The 24,630-nt window shown below is 51.0% G+C and overlaps 1 protein-coding gene across 3 annotated transcripts in view; it reads left to right on the forward strand.

The window, feature by feature from the left end:
• The window catches only part of AGPAT3 (1-acylglycerol-3-phosphate O-acyltransferase 3), a 90,871-nt gene that overhangs the window by 15,502 nt on the left and 50,739 nt on the right, over positions 1-24,630 (forward strand). Inside the window, exon 1 of one of the 3 annotated variants that reach the window (XM_087861841.1) lies at positions 22,005-22,129. The exons of the other annotated variants lie outside the window; for them this stretch is intronic. The gene's annotated coding sequence lies outside the window, so the exon portion shown is untranslated. Of the gene's footprint in view, positions 1-22,004; positions 22,130-24,630 lie in introns of those variants that run through there. 3 annotated transcript variants of the gene reach the window in all.

A 24,630-nucleotide genomic window follows, 5' to 3' on the forward strand; every position in this document is an offset into this window, starting at 1 on the left:
GTGGGGTTGGTTTCCTCTGGGGGCCGGGAGGGAGGTTGTGTCCAGGCCTCGGTCCTTTCTTTGCAGACGACGGTCTTCCCCACCCCTCCACGTGGTGCCCTTCCTACATGCATGTCTGTGTGTCCTTAGATTAGGGCCCACCGTGGGGACCTTGTCTTCACAAGCTATGTCTGCTATGACCCTGTTTCCAGATGTGGCCTCTTTCTGAGGCCCTGGGGGCAGGCCCTCAGTGTGGGAATCCGGGGAGGACATCATCCACCCAGAACAGTAAGCTATCTTTATTTGCCAGGAGCTCTTGTAAAGCCCCGATTACTCACGGGATTTCAGGGGATTAGAAGGGAACTGTTCGGCCGTGTTTTGTGACGTGCATTCTAGTCGAGACCTGTTGTGCCAGGCACACGCTGGTGGCGGCGGTCTGTGCGTGGCCCCCAGCCTCCGAGCTCGTGCGGGAGCGTCATCCCGAAGTGCGTTTCCTTTTCCCTGAGCGGCGGCGTCCTTGCTGGTGGGTGGTGCTGGCAGTGGTCGTGGACCCTCTGGGGTCCGACGGGCTGCACCGAGCTTGGTGTCCACATGGGACCCTGCCTTGCTTCACCTCCTCTCATCCCACCTCCCACCGAGGTCACCATGAAGAAGCTTCGTGCCTGACGGCGAATGCCGGCGTCACTGGGGACGCGGTCCCTGGGAAGTGACGGCTCGCAAGGTCCAGGCCGTGGCTGGCAGCTGCCTGCCTGGGCTTAACAAGAACATTTTGAGGAAAAGAAGAAACTTGAAAAGGGAACGATGATAATTACTCATCATTTATTCTTTGTCATTTATGATGCACTTATTTCCAGAAGGTGATTGGTTTCTTCTTCTCCTTCCAAATTTTGTAGAAGAAAAAGAAAATTGGAAGTATTTAATAATTTTATCTAATTTCTATTCTGTATCTTGTGATTATATTGTATTTCCTAGAACGAGTTGGCTTTTTTTTTAAATCAGGAAGTACTTTAGGAAAAACAACACATAAAATATTGAACCCCCTGTACCTACTCACCAGTGGAGGAATTAATTCATCCTTATAGAGACGTTTGAAGCAGAAGAACTAGTGAAACTTAAGGCTCTGAAAACCGTGGGAATGGAAACGGGAAGTGGGAGCAAGACAATCCTGAGAGTGTCCTATCAAAAAAGCTTGTGCTGCCTGAGACAGCGCCTGGGGCCACACCTCATGGGTCCACGTCCCCCGGGGGCCACGCTTGGGGTGTGCCCACTCTGAATTCAGACGTGCTCTCACTGTGAAAGGCGCATCCAAAGATTTAGTATAAAAAAAGAAAATGTAAGATATTTCATGAATGTTCTTTCGTATTGATTAGAAGTTGAAATAATATTTTGGATTAATTGGGTTAAATAAAATATGACTACATGATTTTTGTCTGTTTCTTGTGGCTTTTTTAATGTGGCTGCTAGAGAATATAAAATTGAGAGTGTGGCTTGCATCCGTGGGCCATGTCATGTTCCCACTAGATGGTGCTGGTCACGATTCTCGGGAGCTTCGTAGGGCGGGGGGAGGCTGCGTGGGACCCTGGGCAGCCCCTCATCTCCGGAACGTGCAGCCCCAGACAAGTGAGTCGGGGCTAATGTGTAAGAGTCTACCCGCCGGACCCCATGCCTCCTTTGTGCAAGTGTGCTTGGTCCATGGAAAATGCTCACAACAGGGTCTGCAAATACCAAGCACCCAGTGAGTTTGCTGTTATCGTTACTAGAATATCCTGTCATGGCTCCTTTACAGTGTAGACATGGATTGTGTAGATGGTCCACACCCAGAATTTTAAAAGGCTGTGTGTTCCACTGTGGAAATGCTTGGGCCCGTCTATACTAGAAGACAGAGTGGCCCGCCCTTGCCTGTGGCAGGTGTGGCTGAGAGAGGCAGGGGGGTGGGAGCCCCACGCCTCCCCAGGGTTGTGTTGGGTTAACAAGGCAGAGCGGGTCTTTCTGGGTGTACCTCGTAGGTGGCTGCATTCCTGGAACGTTCTGTGTGGAGACCTCCATCCCGGAGGGCCACTGGGCCAGAGGGCCAGCCGGTGGTCCAGGCCGCCTCTGTGCTGTGTCCTGGCTGGGCTATGGGAAGCTACCATCCAGCTCCTCCGGTCACCTCTGGCCTTGGGGCCTTAGAGACAGCAGGCCAGCCGCCAAGCTGCATCCCATGCCCAGGCCCCGGACGTAGGCTCTCCCTTGTCGTGTGGACCTTGCGTGCCTGTGCCACGGGAGCAAACACCAAGTGGCTGTGCGGCCAGCCAGGGCTGACACTGGCCTGAGGGCCACACCCCACGAAGGCCCTGAAGGCACAAAGACATATACTGGCCCTCGTCTGTGGTGAAGTCTCTCACGTAGATATTTTAGGGGAGAAGCATCGAGTCGCTCTGGATTGGGAAACTGTGACACAGAGAAGGTTGTATCTTATTCCCTCCAGGCTGGTGACTCTGGAGGATGAGGCCCAGAGCCTCCTGCAGGTTCTGGGACCCTGGAGTCCTGGGCATCCCCAGGCGGACACCCCCAGGACAGTGAGGCCAGCAGACCACAAGCTTGCGGCCTGAGGTCCCTGGACTCCACCGGCCTGGTTTTGGAGTCTGCGTGCTGTGTCCTCTGCTAAGCGCTTCCAGGAGGGACAGCTGGGTCCTGGGGACTTTCTTCCCATCAGCCTTTGGCTCTGTCCCCTGAAAGAGGCGCCCCTGACCAGTTGGTCACCACTGTCCCCAGCATGCGTAACCCTGTTTCAGAGCCTTCATGAACATCCCAGAATAGTCCCCAGGGCTGGGGGCCAGGTCCCAAGTGCAGCTGGTGCTCCCTCCCACCCTCCCCCTCCTCCTCCCCCCACTCCGTCCTTCTCCCTCTTTCTCTGTCCTGGGAACATTGGAGTGCGGGTGACCTGGGTAGTGCCTTTCTGAGTCAGTGCGCCTGCAGCAAGCCCCTCCCTGGTCTCAGCTGGAGATCACACTGTGGTGAGTGCCCCCAGCCCCTCCGGACTCCTCTTCATTCACGCTGCTCCTTCGGCACCTTCTGGAAGGAGCACCCGTGTGGCCGTGTGGCCCATGCGGTCATCGCCCCCAGCTGAGGGTCCGACCTTGAGTGTGGGCACCCTGCAGCACTGACCGTGCCCGCCGTCTGTCTCGTTCCCGTGTCGGCCACCCCTCTCCGCGGCCACCTTCAGAGTCCCGTTCACCATCCGGCTGGATTTGCTCTTCCAAAGCGTGGCAGTCGCCGCACAGCAGCTTTTGTCTGATGGAACCGCGGGCTCGCGGCAGAGCTGGGGTTCGCCTCAGCCCGGTGCCCAAGCCTGGCACCAGCACTTCAGCGTCCCCGCCAGGTGGCCTCCGGGCACCTGCGGAATCACTCGCATCCCGCCCCGTGTCTCTCTCCACTCTCACGGGCCGGTCTGATGTCGCTGATTTGGGGGGAGACTGTGGTCCTGTTGGCAGCCACGCCGCCTGGGGCGCCCGCCGCTTGCAGAGGAGGCGGTCCCCGGGTGCACAGGCTCGCGGTGCCGGGACCCCTGCTGCGGTTGTCGGGAGGGGGGGTTTCTGTGTCTTCTTAAGCATTTTGCTGATTTTTCTTCCCAGAACTTGGTCCTTTCAGCTCTATTCGGAGTGACCTGCCGTAAAGCTGTCCACGAACCCCGCTTGGTCTTAAAAACCTGCAGCGTTTGGTGGTTTTTCCCGATGTTATTCACGCGTCTCTCTCTCTCTCTCAAAACTCTGTCAATTTTATCGATCGTTTCAAAGAGCCAACTTTCTGGCTTTCGGTACAGTTTTTATTTCATTAATTTCTGTTTTTTCAGTTGTTTCCTTCCTTCTTCATTTACGTTTTCTCTCATTTCTTGAGTCATGTTTTGTATCGTTTGTTTTCAGTCTCTTAAAATTGTCTGCCCTGCACTTAGGTGTCTCCCCTTGCCCGCTGAGCTGTCTTAGCATTTATGAGTTGTGGTAGGAAATCCTTTTGTTACTATTCTGTTCAGTGGATTTTTTAATATGTAAATTTTTCACCATTGGTAACTATTTCGGATTTCTAAACATATGGCGATTTTACCAAATAACTTTTTGTTGTGTTTTTAAATTATTATAATTTTTTTAGCTTCAGTGAATTGTGGTCAAAGAATATGCTCTGACTGATGCTTGTCTTTGGAAATTTGGCGCGACTTGCTTTATGGCCCAGCATCTGGTTGAATTTTGGAAACGTTCTACGTGTCCTTGAAACAACTATATTCTGCAGTTGGTGGGGACGGTGTTTTGTGGAGGGAGGTTCGTGAAGTTTATGAATCATGGTATTCAGACCTTCTGTATCAGGTTGGCAAACCACAGCTCATAGGCCAAATCTGGCTTGCCAACTGTTTCATTTTTTTTTTTTTAAGGATTTTATTTATTTGAGAGAGAGAGAGAGAACACAAGCAGGGGAGAGGCAGACTGAACAGGGAGCCCGATGCGGGGCTCGATCCCAGGGCCCTGAGGTCATGACCTGAGCCGAAGCAGACGCTTAACCAACTGAGCCCCCCAGGCGCCAGCCACTTGTTTCTATAAATAAAATTTTATGGGATCCCAGAGACACTCATTGGTTTCTGTGTCGTTCAAGGCTGTTTTGCACGAGGACAGAGTTGAGTCGTTGTGGTAGAGACCACTTGGCCTAAAAAAAACTACAGTATTTCCTGTCTGGCCTTTCCCAGAACCTGTGTCCGACCTTCTGGTCCTTAGTGGTTTTTTCGTAGATGTCCCTGCTCTGTCACTTAGGAAAGAGGTCCACTTATCACCCCAGATCTGTCTCATCCTTGCCCTGCCATCCACTCGCTTTATGTAGTTGGGGGCCATGTTATTAGTGATACAGTTTTACGTTGTTGTACCCTCCTTGTGGCTGGGGTGTCTGCCACGATGATGTGCTCTTCCCCCCAGTGATGCTCTGGGCTTTACCTCTGCTTGGAAATTCACACGCGGAGCCGGCGACTGTGGGTTCGCACGTGCCTGCAGATCTCCTTCTCTGCTTCTAACCTTCCTGCCTCTTTATATCGTAGATGTGCCGCAGAAGTAGCGTATGATTAAAGTTTTTTTAAATTGAAATTTGACAATCGTTTTTTAAAGTCTGACAATCAATTAAAAACTTTAACTGGAGTCTTTATCCGGTTTCCTTTAACTGTAATTACTGACGAATTGAGTTTCGGTCTGTCACCTTGTATTTTGCTGATGGCTCTATCTGTGCCGTGTCTCCCCCTTCCTTGCCTTTTTTTTTTTTTTTTGAGGTAATTACTGATCCTTTCATTTTTATGCCCTCTAGCAGTTTGGAAGTTACAGACTCTTCTTTTGATGGTTTTCCCAGAAATTACAGCATTCATAATTGTCAGTTATCTGACATTAACCCGTTCTTTACTCTTGGGGATGGCCCAGGGACTCGCACACGCCGAAGGTCCCTTCCCAACACGTGCGTTGTGTTTAATTTTTTTTAACCTCACCAGACATTCTTCTGTATTACTTCCTGTTTCAGATTTGTACATGTATTTGCCACTTTCTTAGCTTTTTCTTATGTTTTGCGGCTCCGATCTTCCCTGTGAGAGCACTTTTCCTGCCTGAAGCATGTGTGTGTTAGAGACCCCTTCAGTTGGACTCTGCTGCTTGCAAACCCTTCCCATTTCTGTTTGTCTGAAAGGCTTTCCCTGCTCCTTCAGGGGCTTCTCGGGGGCAGGGGGCCCTTCTAGCACGTTCAGGGTCTATGTGCCATCCTTTGTGCGGTAAGAAACCATCGCCAGGCTCTCTCTTCCGTGAAGGGGGTCTGTTTTTTCTGTGGCTGCTTTTAAGATCAAAATTAAAAAACCTTTGTGCTTCCAAGGATGCCATCAAGAAAGTAGAAAAGACAACCCATGGAATAGGAGAAAATATTTTCAAATCACATGCCTGAGAAGGGACCTGCATCCGTCTCACGAGTCCGGGACCGGGCTCTTGGCTTTGTTGAACGCCGGGAAGGGGTGAGGAGGGGAGGGGCCCTGCTGCCCCTGCAACATGGGCTCTGGCAGCACCCCGAGACGTGCCCTCCCCTGCGCTGTGGCCCCCGCACCCCCGCCTCCCCCCGTGTGGAGCAGCACCCCATCTGCCCCCCGTGCTGGCGCATCAGCCGCTGGTCTGGAGACTTCTCAGACACCTCCTGGCCTCTGCAGGGGCTCCTGCCTCAGCCCCAGCTCTGCATCAGGAGGAGGTGACATCGGGGGCTGAGCTACTCAGGACAGGACATCAGCGATGTTCCTGACCTCGCCGAATACATCAGGAGGAGCGCTGAATCGAGGAGAAGAAGGGCCGTGAGCGCTTCACGGTGGTGTGTTTCCGGCACGTGGCCTAGCTCGCGCACGGCTTGTCTGTTTGCTAATTAGCGGCAGGCTCGCTGCTCGCGGATCACGTGGGCAGCGCACGATCCCAGCGTTCCTTCTAAAATAGCAAACAGGCTTCTAGTGAGATGCTTCCATTGAGAGTGAGTGATCTGAGACTGGAAAGAGAAAGGTAACTGCTTTTTTTCTTTTCAAGAGCTGGCTGTAAGTTAGCTGCGTGGTAGGCAGGCCCACTCTGGTGATGGAGGTCCTGCTTGAGATGTATTTACAGCTCGGTGCTTCTCAGGTGAGGACCGTTGAAGTCCATTGGAGATGTGCACTTGGGATTAGTGGAAAATTGAATTAAAATACAAGGTTTCAGAAAAAAAAAGTGAGGTGTCAGCCCCAACTTGTAGCCATAATGGGGAGACACGGACTGGATTTCACATCCTGAAACAAACAGCAGGAAAGCAAACAGGTGTGCAAGGCTGTAGGTCTCAGCGGCTGCACAGCAGGGCACGGGACAGTCGTCCCTGTGAGGGGAGCCCCTGGCATCTATTGCCCACAGTCTCCAGCTGAGCACAGGGAGAGGGAGCCCAGGACCAGCTGGAGACAATTTGGCATCAAGGGGTTCTACCAAGGCTAGAATTATGGGGGAAACAGTGGAGATGCGGAGATTGTGTAGAGAAGGGGCTCTAGAGAGCTCAGGAGGGAGTCCTCCTGGTCGTTGGGTGAGCGCTGATCTGTGCACATGTGTGCAAATACCACCAAGCTGAGGGGAGAAAGCGGCGGAGAGGAGTAAGTTCTTGTGGTTCACCCAGGCCTGGGAATGAAGTTGGTGTTCTCACCAGACACACAGAAAGACCTCACAGTTCAAAGGCCGTGGGGTAGAGTCCTCAGAAGGTCATTGCCTTAGCCCTGGGTGCAGCAGGCCCAGGACTCAGCTGACAAAGCTTACGGCAAGCCTCGAGGCACCAAACTGACTCTAAGGAATTCAACTACACCCCCAAGTAAAGCCCCCCAGAAGGACTGCAGCAAAACAGCCTCCAACAACATCAGGTTCACAATGTGTGGAGCCAACGATTGGCCCTACAAATAAGTGGGACGGTATAACCCAGAAGAGGAGAGAAATCAACAATGAGAAACAGATCTGGCTGGAACCACATCTGTCCAGACAGTAGAATTAACAGGTGAGGATGTTAACATGTCAATTATAAACGCACTCCATATGTTCAGTGACACAGAGCAAACGTGAACAAGGAGAGGTGCCGGGTGGCTCAGTCGCTGAGCATCTGCCTTCAGCTCAGGTCGTGATCCCTGGGTCCTGGGATCGAGCCCCACATCGGGCTCCCTGCCCAGCGAGGAGCTTGCTTCTCCCTCTCCCACTTTCCCTGCTGGTGTTCCCTCTCTCGCTGTGTCTCTCTCTGTCCAATAAATAAATAAAATCTTCAAAAATGTGTTAAAAGGGAGAAAGCAGAAGGTATGGAAAAGACCCAGTGAGTCTTCTAGAAAATGCATTGGGTGGGGCTCAGACTAGGTCAGACCAGTAGAGACAAGATCAGTATTCGTGAAGAGATTGCCCTAGAAGCCTTCTCCAGTGAAACCCGGAAAACAGCAGGAAAAAAGGGAACAGGGTGTGGGTGGGACCATACCAGGTGGAATAGCATATGAAATTGAATTCAAAGAAGAGGTGTGTGTGGTGGGAAATATTTGAAGAAAATAGTAGTTAGAATTTTCCCAAATCTGATGAAAGCTCATTTCTAAGACACTCAACAAACCCCAAGCAGAAGAAACGGGAAGAAAACCACCCCAATGCACACATCGTAATCAACTTTCTGGAAATTTTAAAAGTAGAAAAATCTTAGAAGCAGTCAGAGGCAAAACCCTACTATGAACGGAGGAACAAAGATGGAATGAGGGCGCGCTTCCCATCAGAAGGTACGCGATGAGAAGACAGAGGAGCATCTTCCAGATACTGAGAGGAGGAAATCTTCAAGCTACACCTCTAAAGACAACAGAGTATCTATCCAAAGTAGAGTCAAAATAAAGACTTTTGGGAGTTCAAAAGCTGAAAGAATGTATCTCCAGCAGACTCTCTCTAGAACTGTGAAGGAGCTCCTTCAGGGAGGAGTCAGAAATTCGGATCTGAAGGAATGGAGGGCAGCAAAAGTGCAGGGAAGTAGAAAAGGTGTTTGTCCCCTTGTGTTAAGAAAACAAAACAAAACAAAACAAAACAGATGATTAACTGTTCAAAGATAATGATGTCTCGTAGAGTTTGCAATGTAAGTGGAAGTACGTGGTCTGCAACAATGTAGCACAAGGTCCAGGAGGAACAAGATAGAAACTGTTGTAAAGTTCTTCAAATGAACACGAACTATTAAAATATTACCGGAAGTGAGATGGTGATGTAGTGAACGTGTGTTGTAAACCCTGAAAAACCCATTTCACTAAAAAGCAGTAGGGGGTCTGGCTAACAAGCTGTAGTAAAAGTAAAATCAAATCATTTAAAAAATGACGAGTCCAGAGGAAGACAGAAAAAAGAAAAAATGAAGCAAAGAAATTCAGATAGGACACATAGAAAGATGATGGATTTAAACCCAACCACATTGACAATCCCGTCAAATGTGGTTGGCCTGAAAACTCCAAATAAGAGACATTTTGTCAGAGATTGTCAGATCAAAAAGATTAAAGTGCTATCTGCATTAAGTGTAAAGACACAATTTATATTTTTATATTTTAACAGATTTTATTTATTTGAGAGAGAGAGAGAGAGCGCGCATGAGGACAAGTGAGGGGGGAGGGGCAGAGGGAGAGAGAGAAGCTCCCTGCTGAGCAGGGAGCTGGATGCAGGACTTGATCGCACAACCCTGAGATCACGACCTGAGCCGAAGAGCCAAAATCAAGAGTTGGATGCTTAACCGACTGAGCAACCCAGGCGTCCCTAAAGACACAGTTTAAAGGAAAAGGTTGGAAAGAGATGTACTACACAAATGCAAATCCGGAGATGGTTGAGTCAGATAAGTTAGATTTCAGGACCAGAAGCCTTTCTAGGAATAAGAATGATATGGTATACTGGCAAAGACAGTCAGCTCATCAAGAAAACATATTGAATACGTATGCACTTAATAACAGAGCCTCAAAATACAAGGAGCACAAAATGATATACTTGAAGGGAGACGTACAGATCCAGTTACAGTTGGAGATTTCAGCACTCCAGTCTCAATAACTGATAGGATAGGTAGACATAAGATCAGTAAAGATGTAGAGGACTTGAACCATGCCATCAACCGGCTTGACCTGCTTGTGTTTACAGACGAGCACCCCACCCGGGGGCAGCAACAGGACTTGCATGTAGAACGTTCCCCGAGACAGACCACGTTCTGGACAATAAAACAAGTCTGAGCACATGCAAAGTATGTTCTCTGACCAACAGAGAGTTAACTAGAAATCAGTAATTGAAAGATACCTGGAAAGATCCTCAAATATTTGGAAATGAAATAAGCACACTTCTCAATAGTCCCTGGTTCAAAGAGGAAATCACAAAGGAAACTAGACACCATTTTGAACTTAGTGGAAGTGGACACATAATGTGTCACAATTTGTGGAATGCAGGTAAAACAGTGGTTAGAGATTTATAGCATTAAATGACCATATTAGAATATAAAACAGTTCTCAAATCAATGATGTAAGCTTCAGCCTTAAGAAAAAGCAAACAAAGGAAAGAGATAACAAAGAGCAGAAATCAATGAAATAGAAAACAATAGGAAAAAAAACCCAAAAGTTGGTTCTTTGAAAGAATCATTAAAATTGATAAACCCCTAGTTAGACTGATCAGAAAAGAGAGGAAGAGGGAAAAGAAAACCACCAAAATCAGAAACAAGAGATGAGAAATCACTACATATCTCATAGGTGTTAAAACAATGACAAAGGAATATTCTGAAAACCTTTGGGGAAATTTTAGAACATGGATGAAATGGACAAATTCCTGGAAACATACAAATCACCAAAACTTACTCAAGTCAAAATAGGTAACCCAAATAACCTTTATCTATTGAAAAAGTAAATTTATATATAAAAGTCTTTCAACAGAGAAAACGCTTGGTCCAGATGACTTCACTGATGAATTCTATCAGACATTTAAGGAAGAAATAACAGTAATTCTTCCCGAGGTCCTCCGGTGGGAGAGGATGAGTACTTCTCCACCCACTCCATGAGGCCAGCAGTGCCCTGATACAAAACAAGGCAAAGACTGTGGACCAGTGTCCCTCATGAGCAGAATCCCTCATGAGTCAGAACACCCAACAACGTGTAAAAAGGACACCGCATCATATAACCAAGGGGGATTTACCTCAGGAATGCAAGGTTGGTTTAACACTTAAAATCAATCACTGTAATTCACTGTATTAACAGGCAAAAAACCAAACCAAACCAAAACATATAACTATCCTAATAATGCAAAAAAAGGGGGGGGGCTTTGACAAACATTAACACTCATTTATGCTAAAAACCCCCAAGCTCTCAGCAGTCTAGAAGTGGGCATCCAAGTCTCATAAAGGGCATCTGGGCAAACCTACAGCTAGCACCATACATAATGGTGGGAGACCAAGGGCTTTCCTTCTCGAATTGGGAGCAAGGCAAGGATGTCTCTCTCACTACTTTTGCTCAACATTATACTAGAAAAGTATGGCAAGAAAAATAAATAAGGATGTACAGAATGGAAAAGAAATAAAATTGTCTTTATTCACAGGTGGCATGATGGTTTATGTGGAAAATCCTTAAAAATCTATAAAAAAGCTACTAGACTAGGTGGGTTTAGTGAATTTATAGGGTATAAAGTCAATCTAACAAAATTCTATTTCTGTATACTAGCATTGAACAATTAAAAATATAATAAAACACCATTGATAAGAGCTTCAAAAATATGAAATTCTTAGGGATAAATGTAAGTGTGTTGAGAAATTAAAGACTAAATGGGAAGACCTGGTCTGTTATTGGCCAGAAGGCCCAATGTTAATGAAATGTTAATTCTACCAAAACTGATCTATAGATTCAGTGTAATCACAATCAAAATCCTCGCAAGGGCTTTTGTAGAAATTTACAAGCTTATTCTAAAATTTATACAGAACTCCAAGGACCTAGAAGTGCCAGAATGATTTTGAAGAGACAGAAGACTACCTGATTTTAAGACTTTCTCCATGGCTATAACAATGTAGACATGGTGGAAGTGGCAAAAAGGTATACACGCAGACCAACGGGACAGAACAGATTCCAGAAGCAAGCCCACACGTTTACAGTCCATGGACTTCCAGCGAAAGTGCCAACGTGATTCAATGGGGAAATGCTAGTATTTTCAACAAACGGAGCCGGGTCTGTTGGACACCATGTAGACCTACAGAAGAAGAAATGTGTTCTGCACGTACAGGGGACCCTTATTCAGCCTTAGAAACGAAGTTCTGGCCCTGCTACAGCACGCTGGACCTTGACGACATCACACTCAGTGACGGGTCCAGACACGAGAGTACAAAGCCTGTGAGTCCACGTATACGTGGTCCCGGGAGCATCTGAGCCGCAGAGGCCGGCAGCGGTGGGAGCCAGACTGGGGGTAGGGGCAGGGCAGGCAGTGCTTTCTGGGGACGGAGCTCCTGTTCGGGGACGTGCAGAGTCCTGGACGTGAATGGTGGGGGTGGTGGCACAACAGCCTGAATGGACTTAACACCACCGAGCTGGACACCTAGAAATGGTTAAGATGGGAAATTTTTGTATGTTTTGCCACAGTTTAAAACAAACTGAAACAAGAGCTGTGATTAGCCAGTACGCCTGCACTGCTGCTCCGTGGGTCCCGGGTCAGAGCGGGGCCAGTGGGGAGGCTGTCAGCGGGGCTCCGTGTGGGGGGCGATGCGGGGCCTCTGCCTCCAGAGGGGCCGGAGGCTGTTCTGCTCCACACCAGAGGAGCCGGCCCAGCTTCAGCTGTCCCTGCACCTGCGGGGGACGGGGACGTTGCTTTGGTCTTTCCCAGCCTGTGACCTCTGGGTCTCTCTGGGTTTGCTCATTTCTGAGCCGTCTGTTGGGCCTCTTATCAGGCAGTGGGAAGGGAGGAACGGCGCTTGAAAGGGCCCCGAATACGCCATATCCCTAGTTGTGCCTTAGTCAGGGCATCTTCATGACCGCTCTGAGCGTTTCTGAGGGGCGCTTCTTTTGATTTGGGGGTAATGGCACGTGCTCCGGCCAGCATGTGGTTTTCCAGTCCTGCGTACATACAGTTGTCTTTGTGCCTCTCACTTGCAGACCTTCACATTGGAGACTGTAAGGACCATTGTCCCGCTGGCTCTGCTGCCCCTGTGCCTCGGGGAGTCAGGAAATGGAGGTGTGGGGGTGTGTGCACGGGTGTGTGTGTGCACAGGTGTGTGCACACGTGGGTGTGTGCACACGGGTGTGCACGGGTGCGTGTGTGCGCACGGGTGTGTGCGCGTGGGTGTGTGGGGGGGGTGTGCACGGATGTGTGCGTGTGCGGGTGTGCGTGCAGGTATGCGTGGGTGTGTGTGCACGGGTGTGTGTGTGCGTGGGTGATCTCCGGTCCCTGCAGTAGTGCTGGAGTGGGTTGCCCGCGATCTGGAGCTGGCTCTTGCAGGCAGACGTGGGCACCCAGGCAGGAGCACACCCCTGCCAGTCCAGCCTCCACGGCACATGGCAACCATGGGAGGGAACCATGGGAGGCACAGCCAGAACTTCCTGCATCATCGGCTGATTTTCTTGAGCAGCTGTAGGCTTGAAAGGTTTCCTGTGGCCAGAAGGGTATTTATTATAACCAGTTCCTGTTTGTCCAAAATCCACTGATAAAGTTCTGGTCATGTGCTTTCCCCTTCTGTTCTTTCCTGGGAGGGATGAGTGGAAACGGGCCACGCTGAAAGCAGCGCCGGGTCCAGGGCCTCCTGTGGGGGTGCAGCAGCCACTGGCACCGTGCAGAGCCGGACCCGGACTCTGTTAGCGGACCTGGAAGGCCAGGAGTCTGTTTGTCGGGAGACGGAGTGGCGGCCATCCAGCTTTGACATCCAGGGATGGACGGGTGACCTGGAGGCCAGTGTGCGTGTTTGCCACAAGGAGAGTCCACGTTTGCATTGGGTGGTCTGCTCCCATGGGCCGCCACCGCCCCCCCCCCCCCCCCGCCAAGCCCAGTGACAACCAGCGGAGTTGGTGGAGAACACCCGATCTGGTGGGTGCTGGTTCGTCTGGGCCTGAGGACAGAGCCTGTGCCTCAGTGTGGCCTCCAGTGACCCAGGCCTCTCTCCCATCCTCCGTGTCCCAACTCCAGCTCTCAGCTTCCCTCCTGTGCCCACGCTCATTCCTGGGGTCTGCCACCACTGGGTGACTGAGTGACAGGGGCCTATCAATCGAGCGGTGAGCACAGGGCCTCCGCCTGCCTGGTCTCCTCTGGGCCTGGGAGCGAGCTGTCCTGCGAGAGCTTTCTGCAGAGACGAGGCCCAGACACTGTGGGCAGGAAGTTTGACGTTCTGAGGGGTAATTACAACAGTGTGCTGAGACCTACCATTTGGTAAAAACAAGCCACTTTTAGGGTTTGAGTGGGGTTGATGGAGCCCTGTGCCGGCCTCAGACTTTCTACACGTGAAGTCGTGGCTTGTATAAAATGCAGGTGCTGTAGTGCGGGAACTGAGGGCACCTCTCTAGCGTTCACGCTGAAGTTACTGTGTTTACGGTGAGCCTAGAGTGCAGTGTTTCATTACGAGCCCTTATTTGCTAGGCGGTGATGTAAGCGTGGTACACACTAACCGCCCTCTGAGCTGCTCATCCTCAGCTCTCCAGCGCTCTGAATCAGCAAACGGTCATTTGCTTTTCTTCACTTGTTACCGATTTAATAACACTGCTTGTGGTCTCGACTGTGAAATTGTTGCAAGCTACTATTGCCTGCAAAAGAAAATCAAACCATACTGTAGCCTCCGGTTGAACTCCCAGTGCGTGCCTTTCCTTTGATGATGGTCTGGTCACGGCGGCGCTACGCTCAGGCCTAGAGGTTCTCTCCCTCCTCGGTGCTCCGGCCAGTGGTGTGGACCCCTGTGCACAGCCGCTGAGAGCCTTGGGATCCGTGAAGCATGTTGCATCGTGCACGGCGGGCACGTGTCCTGACGACGGTTTGTTTCTGGGGGAGAGTGGCCAAGGGTCACTAGCCATCAGCCAGACCTCTCCCGGCAAGATGGAATTTGGGGAGGTCGGATTTGGAAATCAGATTGATCTCCCTCATTTCTGGGGACGGGGACTGCAAAGTAACACTTGAGTGCTGGCAGAAAGAAGGGGAGGAGGCTGGCAGGTTGGAAGCATTGCGCTTTCCAGGATTGGTAATAGCTGTGGGACACTTCCCAGATGTGACTTACAACCAACATCCAGTAAGATTTAATCAACATTCACCAGCCAAAAGACTTTTAGGTCTGTGTGTATATAAACAGTGAACCACTTTTTTTTATTTTTTAAAGTTTCACGGGCAGAGGTCAGTGATTCATCAGTTGCATGTAACACCCAGTGCTCATGACATCAAGTGCCCTCCTGAACACCCATCACCCGGTGACCCCATCCCCCGCCCCCTCCCCTCCAGCAGCCCTGTTTGTTTCCTAGAGTTGAGAGTCTCTTATAGTTTGTCTCCCTCTCTGTTTTAGTCTTATTTTATTTTTCCTTCCCTTCCCCTCCGTTCTTCTGTTTGTTTCTTAAGTCGCACATATAGGGAAGGCAGAGCAAAACCAAGCAGGTGATACAGACGCCGGCTACGGCCACCACCCCCACAAAGCTAAGTATCCTCAACATGGAAATAGAGTGAATCACTCATTTACGACTTGACTGGCACCTCTCAAAAGATGTCCAAATACCTAAGAACACATGAAAACAGGTGTGCAACTTGATTAGTCATCAGAGAACTGAAAATTAGAACCCACCAATGTGGCGTCTGTACAGAGCCAGGGCTGACGAGGGCGTGCAGCTGCGGGGCACTGGCCCATCATGCAGTGTGACGTGTGCCCCAAAGAGGGCGAAGGGCCTCACAGCTCACGCCAACCCGCTGTGGCCCGTGTGTCCTGTGAACCTCATCCGAGGCCGTGACGCGGGGAGGCGCCTTCCTAGCTACGACCGCAGAGGACAGAGGGAGGGATTGCTCTCCAAGGCAGCACGGGAGGCAGGAGGCCGGGGTGCCTGGGGCTCCAGGTGCCTGGGGCTCTGGGTGTGGTTCCCACTGCTGTGTGAGGAGGAATTCTCTCCACCCTGAAGGTGGTACGAGGGGGCCAAGCAAAGGGCTCAGACTTTGACCGGCCAAGTTGTGTCTAGAGAAGACAGATATCCTGAAGGGTAAGCTTTTATCCTGAAAAAACAAATCTTATCAGCGTTCAGGGTAATTGGTTAGACTATTGTTACCACCGTACAGACGAAAGGTTAGAACTTAATAAGCAAGCAAGATATTTTTTTCCTTAATATTTAAATTTTAATTATAAAAGTAATGCATGCTTGTGAAAATTGAGCACAGAACCAAATCTAATTTGTAACCAAGATTTCAGTCTTTATTCTACTGCAAGTCCCACTCTTTTTCCTGACTGTGGTCGATTCTTCCAGAACTTGTAAAAATACATATAAAAACATACATACACGCACAGAGTTTTCAAAAACATGTTTATATGTCATAATATATGCGCCACTGATTGTAACTTGGCCTGGATTTTTTTTACCACACACAGCTCTGCTTCATTTCGACACCTTCCCCCTTCGCGCGTGGTCAGGAGCCTGGTGTGTGTATGCAGGTGCACGTGCACCACACGCTGTAGGACACGTGTGCACGATCGTGCCAGAGCACGCTTATCCATTACCAGCTTCCCAGAACCAGAGTATGCCTTCCAGACTGAAGTGTGTGTGCGGGCCTCCGAAAGCCTTGCAGCGCACTTGTTCCTGTATTGAGGGGCTGGCCAGGTGAGCACAGTGGAGGCGGCGTCCGTGGAGGGTGACGAGGGGCCTCAGGCTCTGCAGCGTCCAAGCCCCGCCTGGCCCCTTGCCTGGCCTCGTGAACGTGGACTTCGCCTCCTGCTCTGTGGCCCAAGCTCTCCGTTTCTGTGTGTGGCTCGTACTGTGTGTAAGTTGCGAAGATGACAGGAAGCTGTAGATGGACAGTGACCTGGGCCGATTCCCTTCCACTGAGCAGGTGTCTGTTTTCTGGAACATTCCACACTGTATTCCCCTATTGGAACACATGTAAGGGGAGGTGTGCGTGCTCACGTGCATGGACGGATGGGGTCACAGGGTTCGTTAGCTGAGCTGCAGTCCGTCCAGCGTGTGAGGGCCAGGGCAGCAGAGACAGAATGGGGCTGTGGCTTCTGCGTGACTCTGTTGTAACCAGCCACCGAGTCGGGGTGCAGTCTCTGCTGGGCAACTCCTGTCCTTGCTGAATAGACCTGAAGACTGAGAGCACTGCTTGAGTTGCTGTGCCTGGGAGCACCAGCAGGGCTGGCCTGCCATTAGGCTTTACCCCACGGGCTTCTAGTTGAGACAGAAGGACTGAGGGCAGGGTGGCCGGGAGGCATGTCACCTGTGGCCTGGGGGTCACGCGAGCCACCCTCTTGGGCCTGGCTCCTGGCATTGCCTGAGCATGTCTCCTCACCTCCATATGAATCAAACTCAGGAGGTGTGTCCACAGACACACCGGGCCAAGGCCAGGCGGCCAGGCTTCCCTCTCCAGCCCCAGATGCTGAAGAGAGGGTACCAGGGCCCAGAAGTGTGTCCCAGCAGGCCAGGCCAGCGAGGGCACCCACGTGCGGCCACCTCTCCTCTTGAGTGTGCCTTTGCTCTCCTCCTTGGCCTCCAAAAGGAAGGGGAAGGAAGGGAAGCAGACCCGGAGAGGAGGGAAGATGGCGCCGTGGGGGGAACTGTGCTGGTGCTCTGGGTAACCCACTGAAACTCGGAACTGCCCCGAGAACTTGTGGGGTTTCAGAGCACATAGACGTGTCGTCTTGGACGATGAAAGCTTGCTTCCTTCTCTCTTTCCTGGTCTTTTTTTTTTTTTTTAAGATTTTATTTATTTATTCGACAGAGATAGAGACAGCCAGCGAGAGAGGGAACACAAGCAGGGGGAGTGGGAGAGGAAGAAGCAGGCTCATAGCGGAGGAGCCTGATGTGGGGCTCGATCCCATAACGCCGGGATCACGCCCTGAGGCGAAGGCAGACGCTTAACTGCTGTGCCACCCAGGCGCCCCTCTCTTTCCTGGTCTTAACACAGTGGCTGAAGCGAGTTCTCTGGGGAACAGAAGCCTCGACGGTGGATGAGGGGAGCTGAGCTTTTCATGAAACACGTTTTTTCTTTTACTTCTTATTGTCAATAGTTAGACTCACTGATTTTCTATAGTAAACCATTCCTGAGTCCTGGTATAAACCAGATTTGGTCACGATGGTTTTTGTCTGCTTTCGTGCTGCTATGGCAGGAATCATGTCTGTAGTGAGCATTCCGTCCACATCCACGCACATGGCCACGGAGGTCACGGCCGCTCGTCGTGTTCCTGGCATCCGCTGGGATGCCTCTCGTGCTTCTCTGCTGAGTCGAGTGCTGGCTTTGGGGCTGAAATATTATCACCTTGCAGGGAAGCATGTAACGAGTACGTAGGATATTTCAAATTGACTCTTACTTTATTGAGTGTTTTTGTCAGGAAGTGAGGTTGAATTTTGTTAAATTACTGGCCCAGCATTCTTGTTAAAGAGATATAGAGAATTTTATTAATAGATTTCCCAATATCAAACCATCCTTGCATTCATGGACCAAACCCCACTTGGTCATGAGGTATTGTCTTTCTAACATGCTATTAGAGTTGGCTTGCTAATAACTTTTTAAACCAATTTTTATATTCATATTCGTAAGCAAAGAGTAGTGGTTCTCAAACTTTTGTTCTCTTTATGCTCTTAAAATTACTGAGGACTGCAGAGAGCTTTTTGTGTGTCTGTGTGAGTCATCTCTATTGTGGGTCTCAGCTGGGGCTGATTGACCCTGTCACCGCCAAGGGGACATTTGGCAACGTCAGGAGATGTTCTTGGTTAACGCGGCTGGTGGTGCAGGGTGTCATTCCTGGCAACCAGTGGGCAGGCAGGGATGCTGGTGGAGAGCCTGCCATGCACAGGACGGCTCCCATAACAAAGTCTTCTGGTCCAAAATCTCGGCAGTATTGTGGTCAAGAAATCCTACTGTCCATGTAGACTATTTTAGAAATTAACACTGAGAACATTTAAAAATATTTATTTAATAATCCATTTAAAATAGATGCAATAAACTGATTCCATATGAACACAAATAATCTTTTTTATAAAGAAAAACTACATTTTCCACAACTGAACTTAGGGAGTGAGGAGAATGGCACAATTTTGGATTTTTTACGAGTCTCTCTCATGTCTGGCAACAGAAGAGGCAGCCAAAGTTGCCTGCTTCTGAATTCAGTCTGTGTTGTTTGGTTGAAGTTTATAAAGACAGTTCTGCCTTATCAAGACGTAATGGGAAAACAGGGGACTTTCATGTCCCCAGCTGGGGGCTCAGGGACCCCAGGGTCCTTGCATCATGCATGGGAGCCATCGATGTAGACAGGCTTCCTTCTGCCGCGTTCTTTCCCACGTGTGCATTCAGTGCTGTGTTGTCTTTGTAAAAGGCATTTGGACGTTTTCTGTCTTTCTCTATGTTCTGGAAAAGGTTAAATAGTATGAAGATAATCCGAGAGGATTGGTAGAATTCCCTTGTAAAATCATCTGAGTTTAGCATCTTTCGTTAGAAGTAACTGACAGGTATCTTTTCATTCTATAAAAATAGGTCTGCTTTGGGGCACGTGGGTTGCTCAGTGGGTTCAGTGTCTGACTCTTGGTTTCAGCTCAGGTCATAATCTCAGGGTCCTGGGATCAAGCCCGCATGGGGCTCTGCACTCAGTGGGGAATCTGCTTCGGATTCTCTCTCTCTCTACCCCTCCTGCTTGTATGCTCTCTCTCTCTCAAATAAAGAAAGAAAGAAATCTTTTTTAAAAAGTAGGTCTGCTTAAAGTTTCTATCTTTTTTGTGGTCACTTTCTTTGTGGAAAATATCCATGTCATCTAGGCTTTCAAATTTATTTGCATAGACATATGCAATTATTTCCATGATTTTAAAAAAATGTTTTCTTTTGATGGTTATTCCCTGTTTCTTATTTTGTGTATTTTTGTTCTACTTTTTCTTGATTAGTTTTTATTGCTCTGGGTGACTTAACTTTTATTGATTTTTTTTTCAAGTTTGGCTACTAATTAGAATTTTTTTTTTAAAGATTTTATTTATTTATTTGACAGAGAGAGAGACAGCCAGCGAGAGAGGGAACACAAGCGGAGGGGGGGGGGGAGGAAGAAGCAGGCTCACAGCAGGGAGCCTGACGTGGGGCTCGATCCCAGAACGCGGGGATCACGCCCTGAGCCAAAGGCAGACGCTTAACGACTGAGTCACCCAGGCGCCCCCTAATTAGAATTTTTTAAACTCACTGTTTGCTTTTACTCTTATTAATTCCTTCCCAACTTTAAAATTCTCTTTCAGCTTTTCGAGTTGGAGGCTGGATTGTCTTATTTTTGTGATTTCATTCCTAAAGACCCAAATACCTAATGTGATAACTTCTCTTCTAAGTACAGCCACAGTTTCGTTGTGCTTTTTAGAAATCAAGCAGTCTTGGTTTCTATGCCCCCGGAGAGGACCGTCTAAGGGGAGGATGGTCACCTCTCAGGGGAAAGGCCCTGTTTTCTGATTTTGTTATTAGTTTCTAGCGAATATTGTCTGCACTTCAAATACGATTTGGACTTTGTTGATTATTTCTTGTTGCTTGATTTGCGAATGTCCCCTTGGGCAGGTGAAAGGATGTGCGGCGTTTGTCACTAGCGAAAGGGTTAGTGCCAGAGGCCTACACCCACCTCTTGAGCCTCCCTGCTTATGCCTCCTGCCGCCTCACAGAGCTCTTGGCCACTGTTCTTCCTCGGATTGAAAGAGACGGGTCCGTGTCTCCCTGTGTTAGCGTGCTGTGATCTGTTCTCCAGCGACCCCCGTGACCTCTGCTCTGTGAAGTGTGCCGTGGGTTATTTGGTGCAGAGATGAAACTGTTCTGTGTTCCTCAGGAATTTGAGGTCCTCGCGTCACAAATATTCCTGCTTTGTCTCATTTCACTTCACCAGGTCTGACCGTCTACTGTCCACTACTGAGATTCTGAATCCTATTTTTTCCATTTTGCATTTTCCTAGTACACATGATTTCCAACCCTGCTAAATTGCTTTGGTTGAGGTATTTCTCTTATATGTAGCAGAGCTTGATTTCATTCTGTGAGCCGGTGTGAAAACAGTTCCCTTTCCGCAGGGGATCTCTGCCCGTCCCCCTGTTTGGATTAGTGCTCTTGTTACTTTGGTCGTATTCGGAGAGTTACAGATAAAATGTGTGCACGTGCACAAAACACACGTCTTTTTGTATGTGGTCCCCGTTTTTAGCCTTTCTGGGGTTTTTTTTAGGTTTTGTTTTTGTGTTTGGTGGTATTGACCTGGTAGCTGGGAAGGTACGCTTCGACTGGGGGCCGCCTGATACCCACTAGCCGCGTGTCCCTGTGTGCGGTCACCCTTCCTGTGGTGGCTCGGGCACGGCCCCCGCCTGTCTCCATCAGCTTCCGTCCATCTCTCCGGGACCTCCCGCCTGGAGCCCGTTTTACCAGTTTGCTTCGATTCCGCGGCCCTCTCGTGTGGGTGTTCGGGCGTCATTTCTGTGGCCTTGAGCTTCTGTCTTCTGTGGCTCGGTGTCCGGGCTCGTCTGTCTCCCGCACGTCTCGCGGATGCTGCGCTCAGCTCTGTTTGTCCTTGTTATGGTCGCCGAGACGTGTGGATGTCCTGCCTCACGCCGCCGTCGTCCGCATCCTCGCCCCTCGTTTTACTGCCTTCTCTTGGGCTGACGTCCGTTAGCTCCATCTACCCGCCGTGCTCTTGCAGTGGCGTCCTCACAGTATTGGGGCGTGTGGTTGGCCTCACTCAGGCTCATCGGTGTCCCTACTTTCTTCCTAAAAAGACCTTAGAACCAGGACTTTGGTTCGACCGTGTTTTCAAACCCTCGTTTCCCGGGCGCACAGCACGGAGGCATCTCCACTTCTGAGCTCTCCCCAGGTCCTCACCGCGGTTCTGGAGACGGGCTCTGGGCGCCGTCTGCAAAGCTGGAGCCTGGAGAAGTGGCCTCGGAGCAAATTGCAGGCTGGCTGTTGTTTTGTGTGCCTATCACTTGCGAGCCCTGCCTCTCCCAGGACGCACGGCCACGTGTTGATTCTGTTACGTGGCTGTGACCGCGGACGGCCTGGCGGGTGCATGTTCAGTCCACGCCGAGAGCCTTCCCTCCACGTTCCCCGCCAGCACCCCCGAGCATGGGGACCCTTCCCGCCGCTGGCAGGTGCGCTGTGGGTGTCTCGGTGCTCGTGTGTGCGCGTCTTCCCGTATGCGTGCGAGACTCCGGGCTGAGCTGCCGGTCCCGTCCCAGCACTGGGGTGCGAAGAACTTGACGAGGCTTTAGGCTTTATCACGGCAATGAGCAAATTTGGAACACTTCAGTTACTCGGTGCCTTTGACACGTTGTTTTCAGTGGTAACAAAACACTAGGGGATGACGGCTGTCCTTTCGATGATCAGTAATTAGCTCCCTGCCGCTGATTCTCTAAGTTTTCCAGGGACGGAGCTCATCGCTGTGTCACGAGAGTGTCGGGATGGGCGAGGCCTGGACGTGCGACCGGTGGAGAACGCGCGGCGGGTCCAGGGGGACTGTGGCTGACCAGCAGAACATGCAGGTGCCAGGATTTCTTCTTACTGATTTCTCTCAAAATGCCGTTTGTAAAGATTTACAAGAGAACGTAGGCTTCTTTATTTGGGCTAAATTTTGTCAAATAAAGATTTCCCCTTTTGTAAATTAAACTTAATCCCGTGATGTCAGCAGAAGGAGAGGGACCGTCAGGTGAGGAGGGAGGCTTTGACTGTTGGTTCCAGTAAGACGTCCAGTAAGCGCTGGGGTGTTTTCTCTGTGTCGTGACCTAATGCCGCACGTGCCGGGGACACAGCACAGGTAGCAACCCGAGCTGTCTTTCTCAGAAGTCAAATTGCTCATGAAGAACCGTGCCTGTTATGCTTTGAAAACCCAAACAGCTTTGAAGTGAAGACAGACTTTGCTGGAAAGTTTCCGTCGATCTCCGGGTTTGGAGCTGTGGTGTCCAGTGTGGTTTGTCGGCGAAGGGTGGGGACCTGGATCACCATGGCCGTGGACTTGCCAAGGCCCCCCTGGGAGGCGTCCCCAGGAAGTCAGGCCCCCCGGTGGCCAGGGGAGGGCAGGCCACCCCACCCCGCCATCAGGTAGCCCATGCTCATTTAACAATCTACTGACTTTGGTCGAGGGCCTGCCACTTGCCAGGTGCCCCTCTGGGCGGAGGTGAACGGCCCACAGACCTCAGCGCCTGTGGAGGGCACAGGCTGTGGGGGAAGTGACCCAGACACATGTGAGGGCTGCGTTCCCGCAGGTAGGAGGGGAGGCGATGGTCTGAACAAATTTCTGTGATCTTCCCGGGGCAGAGAGAGCCTGGTGGATTGCAGGGGACAGGCATGGAGGTCAGAAGGTGATGGGGCTCGTGGCAGTGGGGGGTGGGGAGCAGCCAGGCTTGCCATGGTTCGAGTGTGTGCATGTGTGTGCGGGGGTGACTGGGTGTGTGTGAAAGGGATTGTGTGTCGTGCATGGTGTACACGTGTGTGTTGGGAGGGAATCAGGACCGTGCATCGCTGGGCTCCTGGCGGTGCCTCTGGCTGCAGGGAAGGCGGAGGAGTAGTTCTGGGGGAGGCCACGGTGAGCATGCCGCCACCAGACCACCCAGCACAGCATTGTCGAGAGGTTCTGGAAGCCAGAGGAAGGACGGCCGAGGCTGGCCAGATACACATGGGAAGACGGGGAGGAAGAGGAGGAACGGGAGGCCAAGGCGTGAAGGAGCCCAGTGGGTGGGTGGGTTGCGTGTGAGCGTGGTGGCCGCACGGCTGTGATCTCCAGGGAGGTGAGTGGCCTTGCTGGCTGGCCCGGATTCACTTGCCGCAGGGCGCCGCCACGGCCAACGGGGTGTTCGGGATTCACCTCTCCATGACACAGTGAGGACAGCCGCGGTCCAGGACAAGGCGCGGGGTGATAGGCACAGCTAGTTGGCACGTATCCTGCAGGCTGGGGCCAACTGGACACTATGTGACCTGTGGCCGAGGGCAGGAGGCTGCGCTAGAGCCCCCTTTTCTGTGGACGGATGGACACGGGGTGGCCCCAGCTTCAGAGGTCCCAGCAGGACCCACAGATGTCCTGAGCTCCAGGGAGGGGTCCAGGAGGAAACACAGACTCACTTCTTGTGTGTCCTAGATGTACCCACAGCCCACGTGACACACTCATACACGTCCCACACGCACACTACACACAGCCCAGTGCGCCCACACACGTGCACACAGAGACATGTACACATGTATGTGCACACCCCCATATGCACAGCACATACGTGCACACGCGTGTGCACACACTCAGACACACAAAGCTTTCTCTAGAAACAAAGATCTGAAACAATTTGACAAACGTTTCATCTCCGTGGTAGGTCCACAGGTGCGTGAGATTTGTTTTTTTGTGTGTGTCCAAATTAAAAATACCCACATGTGCCACAGGGGGCGTTATAAGGCATCACTGGGGGCTCCTGTCCCGGGGGCAGAGCGCCCTGTGCCGTGGAAGGGGCTGCTGGGGGCTCTGGGGTGAACACCAGCCCGGCGCCTCGCACACCTTGGGTGGGGTGGCTTCTCGGCCGACCAGCGGGGGGGCACAGGGGGCAAGTGCGGCCCTCGGGGGGCTGTGCGTGGAGGAGCCTGTCTTGTCAGTGTGACTCGGGACTAGGGTACTCTGAGCTGGGCCCTGCTTGGGGAGGGAGCCCCTGCCCGGCCTCCTGAGGAGACCAGCTGCCGGCGGCATTCCACGGGCCTGAGGAGAAAAGGGGCCAGGAGATCACGGGGGCTTCGAGGCAGGATGGGGTGCACCGTCCCCAGGGCCATGCTGGGCGCAGCCCCCGGGGCTGTCTGTGGACTGAAGCTCCCCTCTGGGAACTGCTCTGGAGCAGACCTCATCTTCCTGCCTCAAGGACGGGACCTGGGATTGGGTGCATCTCCGTGTTCGTGAACCGGGCTTGGGGGGTGGGCTACGCAGCTCAGGATAGTTTTTGCTGATGCAGGACTCCTGTGCTGCAGGGTTCCACGCCTGTGGGGAGCAGATTTGGTCCCTGTCTGAGCGCAGCGA

This window comes from Ursus americanus, chromosome 4, assembly GCF_024610735.1.
Source record: "Ursus americanus isolate L20-20 chromosome 4, mUrsAme1.1.p, whole genome shotgun sequence".
Lineage (NCBI taxonomy): Eukaryota > Metazoa > Chordata > Mammalia > Carnivora > Ursidae > Ursus > Ursus americanus.